The sequence below is a fragment of the Phyllostomus hastatus genome, unplaced genomic scaffold (assembly GCF_019186645.2).
Source record: "Phyllostomus hastatus isolate PE091 unplaced genomic scaffold, TTU_PhHast_1.1 phas_scaffold_78, whole genome shotgun sequence".
In the NCBI taxonomy this organism is placed as follows: Eukaryota; Metazoa; Chordata; class Mammalia; order Chiroptera; family Phyllostomidae; genus Phyllostomus; species Phyllostomus hastatus.
In genome coordinates, this window is record NW_025334041.1 from 82554520 (window position 1) to 82559918 (window position 5399).

The following is a 5399-nucleotide window of genomic DNA, read 5'->3' on the forward strand; positions in this document are numbered from 1 at the left end:
CATGACACACACACAGTTTATTCTCATTTTATTATTTATTAATTATTATATCATTTTCCATACAAATAACTGTAAACCCATTTTTTGACCCACCCTGTATTGTTCAGTGAAAAAAGTAGGTTTTATATATACTATGTTGAATGTATACATAGAGAGAAATCAGGAAGGAAATTTACTGAAATTTATTTAGAGATTATAACTCTGGCCTATGGGATTCCAAATGATTCTTATTTTACTATACTTTTCAGTATTTTCTGAATGCTTTATATTAAACATATTTATATAATTGAAAAACCAATAAATCTCTTTCACCCATAAACACATGCCCATGGGTGTGTGTGCAAAATTCAAGTTCACTAGTATGAGCTGTGTTTCTCCCAAAGTGCTTAGTGTTTGTGACCTAAGGCCACTTCCCAACCCACTCCCGCCTTCCCGAAAAACTAGATTGGTCTGCTCTGCCTGGCCCCTTACCCTAGGAAGGGGAGCCCCAGATCTATGGGTAGAAAGGCCCAGGCCAGGCCTGATTCCTCAGGTGACCGTGGCCTCTGGCATCAGCATCTGCACCCAGTCCTAGTTTTATCCTAGCTGTTTGTAGACTTCCAGCCCTCTGAAGCTGCCCACCTTACCCAAAGTTAAGAGGGCTCTTCCCTGTGGTCATCTAGCAGAAGCTTTTGCCTCCCCAGTGGGTAGATTTGGAAATCACTCTGGCAGCCTCAAGCCTCCATATGCCCAGCTTCTCTGCCCACTGCTGGGCTGAAGGTCATGCCAGGTTCAGTAACCTCATCCCAGGTCCCTTGGGGACCTTGAATATCCCTCATCTGCACTGCCTCATTGGGTCCCAGCCCTGTACCTCAAACAGCTGATGAGCTCAGTCTGCGACCTTATTCCTATTGGCCACAATTTTGTGTTGAACCCTGCATCTGCCATTGCCCATCTCATTATAGAAACATTACCTGGCATAGGTTATACATGATGCATCCAGTCCTCTTAATGATTGCACCCCAGAGGTTGTGAGAAGGCCCTTACTTTGTCTCAATCCCTGATGGAAAGAGGACTAGATTTGTCATCACTCCGCTTCAACTTGAGTCATAATCTAGTAGCCCCCTCCCTGAGCCCCTTTTTCTGGTCTTTCTTGGTCCAGAAACCACCACTCTGTCAGAGAGTGCTCAGGCAAGCTCCATAAGCCTGGACGCCCTCATCTGAACCTGGAGCATTCCCTCCAAATTCCTATTGCATTGGAGTAAGTGACCAAGTCCCAAGGTGACTCAAACTGAGATCAAGGCTGGCCGTGATTACCATGGGGCTTTTAAAAAGATTGGCATAAGCCCTGGCTGGCGTAGCTCAGTGGACTGAGCGCTGGCTGCGAACCAAAGCATCGCAGGTTCGATTCCCAGTCAAGGCATATGCCTGGGTTGCAGGCCATGGCCCCCAGCAACTGCACATTGATGTCTCACTCTATCTATCTATCTCCCTCTCTCTCTCTCTTCCCCTCCCTTCCCTCTCTAAAAATAAATAAATAAAATCTTTTAAAAAAGACCTGAAGTAACAAAATTAAAGAAACTGCTAAAAAAAAAAAGATTGGCATAGTCATTCCTCATCTCTCCAAAACCAGCTCCCTGTCAGTCTCGATGTTCGCATAGTTCAGTTATGAACCAGGAAGAAACATACAAACACAAATGCCTTCGAACAGATTTGCTTTGGTAAACTTTACTTTATATTCATTCTACCTAGCTTGGCTATTCAATTTCTAACTCCATAATATTTGAGGAAAAGCAAACTAAAGAGAAGGTAAGCAGCAGCTACAGGAAGTGAGCATCAGGAGGTGAGAGCCTGAGAATGATCACACAAAGGCCTGGAAAAGTGCAACATCTCAGATCCCTGTGCATCTGGCTTTACCTCGGAGCATAGTAACTGGTATTCAAAATGTAACCCCAAGTCACACATAAACATGGGTCCCTTTCAGCATGCTCCCTAAGAATGCCAGGTGTTTGCAAAGGAGCCCCAGCCCTCCGAAGGCTGCCCACCTTGCCCAGAGTTGAGAGGGCTCCTTGTTGCTGTCCATCCACCAGAAGCTTTTGCGCAGCAATGCTGGCACCAGCAGTGTGGGTCAATTCTCATCACTCAGATGACATTTCTCAGAAACTAATCCAAATGCATTTTTACTGTTGATACATTTATATGCCAATATATTTAAAACACAAATATTGTTGCTTTTGCCACATATGTGATAGTTTCTGAAACTAACCAATGAAGGAAAAAGAAAACTGGACCAACAAACTATTAATGACTTAAGTTTTCTGTTTAACTTCACTTTCCTCTTCTGTAAAATGGAGTATATAATACTCACCTGAAGTACTGCAAAAGATTACATTGAATATAGAATGGCTATATGGAAGTTCTACCTACATAAAGGAATAAGAAGTATGTTTTACTGTGGTAATAATACCTCTTATCTAGATGAAGTTATGGGTTAAAATTACAACAGGCAGGAAGGAAAATTACAAGTACATAATACTCAAAGGTTAGAGATTAGGTATATCTTCCAGACAGATAATTGATGAGAACTGGGCAAACTCACAGAGGGCTTACAGCCAATATTAGCAATTGCCATTCTCGGAGAGCTAGCGACACCTACTGTGCCCTAACTGTACTGCAATTGACCTGGAAAATCAGATGACATCAAAGCCGCCGTGACTCGTTTACCATTTTAGTCAGGCACAAAACACTACTGCAAAAATAAAAATTAAAAGCAATCATAGAGTATTTCCCCTGGAAAAATCACTATTTTCTCACAGTTAAGAATAACTTGTATTTTTTCATATTCAAATGTAATGCATATTAATTGTAAAAAATAAAGATCGTCCAACATCACTATCAACATTAATTTGAGCCACTACCACTGCCGTTGTCATCGTAGCTCTCTCTTCATTCTTCTCCTTTCTTTTCCTCTCTCTCTCTTTCTTCCCCCCACCCCCATATGCATATTGTAAAAAAAAAAAAAAAGTAAAAATTCTTCATCAGAGAAACCGTTGTGAACAGCTTTGTGTGTGTTATCCACACATTTTTATGAAGTGGATTATCTGTTACAAACACATGGGGAACTGTGGGGCATTTCACAAGAGGCTGTCAGAAAAAAACTTACAGCACCTGGGCTTGTGCGAGGTGGTTTGCAGGAGGCTTTAAGGAAGCAGGGCTTTGCACTCGGTATTGTCAGGAAGTGGGGTAATTCTATGACCAGGCACCTTACTAAATCTTGTCCAGAAGGGGGGTCAACAGGCATGATGCTGGAGCTGATGAGGCATCAGTAAAGGGGCAGCAGCCCCTCTGATGAGCTGGGACAGGTGGAGGCTTGGTCACTTGTGTGGTTTGGATAATGTGCCTGTTTTGTGTGTGCAGATATGATTATGCAGGGGTCTTGCTCTTTCTCAGTCTGCCACCTCACAGCGTGGCCTTGGCAGACCTTGGTGTTCTGTGAGGCAGAAGGGCAAGGGCTCTGTGTGACACCACGCCAGCTCCCGGCTGTCTTGCTGTTCTTCTGCCTTATGGCTTCCTCTTTTTTTTCACTTAACATTGTACACATTATTTTTAGTCATTATTGGGGTTATTTAACCAAATTTCTCCTGTGGAATAATTATATTTTTCTAATATTTTAGACTTATAGTTAACACTAAAATGAAAGCCTTTAGAAATATCTCTTTGTACACTTGTACTGTTATTTCCTTAAAATAAATGTTCAGAAGTGTAATTACTGAATCAAATGATATATACGTTTTAAATTTTAATGGCTATTAAGATAGAATGCCTTCTGTAAAGATTGTACTAATTTCACTCCCAACAATAAATTACCGAATTTCCTCCCAAACCCTTGTCAGCACAAAGATCATTCACCTTTTTGGTTTTTAAAATATGTTTATTGATCTCAGAGAGAGAGGAAAGTAAAGAGAAATATTGACTGTTTGCTTCCCATACACACCCCAACTGGGGATCAAACCCACAACCTAGGCATGTGCCCTGATGAGGGATCAAACCCTAGGAATTTTGGTGTACAGGACAATGCTCCAACCAACTGAGCCACCCAGCCAGGGGTCTTTCACCTTTTTAAAAATCTTTGCCAGTTTCATAAACAGAAGAACATTTTATTTTTAAAATTCTTATTATGTAAAATTAGATACAGAAAAGAAAACAAATGAAGCATGTATGTCCTAACAGACTGACTACTTTGTCACTAGACCACATTAGACTGTGTGAGGGGAGTCCAGTCAGGGGGTACAAAGGCCTTGACTGGTGTCTCGGGTCTGTTTCACAAGCTGCCAGGTCAAAGAGATGTCAGCAGAATGCACTGTCACTGGGTTCCTCAGGACTCAGCACATACCTTGACAATAATGCTTTTCAAAGTGTGATTATTGGCTCACTTATTTGCCTCCCCGCTGAATTAGGAGCTTCACGGGAGTCAGGACAGCATTTTATTCTTTTTTTTTTTTTACTGTGATAAAATATTATGTATATAACATCAAACTTACCATCTTTACCATTTTTAAGCACACAGTTCAGTGGTATTAAATACATTCATAATGTTGCGCAACCATCACTACTGTCTATTTCCAGCACTCTGTCCTCCTTGTAAAACTAAAACTACAGGTCCCTCCCCACCTCACTCCCAGACCCTGGCCACCACCGTTCTGTAACAGCTCCTGTCTCTCTGAATTTGACTGATCTAACTGCCTCACATAGGTGGAATCATATGCTATTCGTCTTTTTGTGCCTGGCTTATTTCACTTATCATAATGTTCTCAAGGTTCATTCATGTTGTAGTGCATGTCAGGATTCCCTTCTTTTCAAGCAGTGTGTGTAAGAAACATGTTTTAAACCAGTAAGAGTATGGGGTTGTGTATTACCACATCATAACAAAACCTGTCCCAACTGATACAGCAATAAGTACTCAAAAGGATAAGAACTTAGGAGCAAAGCTGCTAATGGCAGTTTTGTCATAAACCTTTGTAGAGGTAGCATGTGGACACTTTAGTTTGTCAACTAGGGCACAAGAGGTTTATGTTTCCTTCTTTCTGAGGACAATTACCTAGGACTGGCAAAGTGATCACACAATCTATGGTAAGCTACAGTATTATTTTGATGAAATCAGACAAATTGTATAAACCCAGTAAATCTGAGAGGTGATAGGTTTCAAGACTGATAGATTAATACAGTGGATATGAGTGGAGAGACCTATGTCAGGGGAAATGGCTTCTGCAAAGGGCTGGAAGAAGGCCCTCCTTCTTCATTTTAGGCACCTAGTGCTCATTCAGCTCTACCTTCCTGCAGCCAGTTCTGCTCTGTCAGTCTGTGGGCCAGCTCATAATGCAGACACTCCAGACTCAGCTGATTTTAGAAATGCTGATATT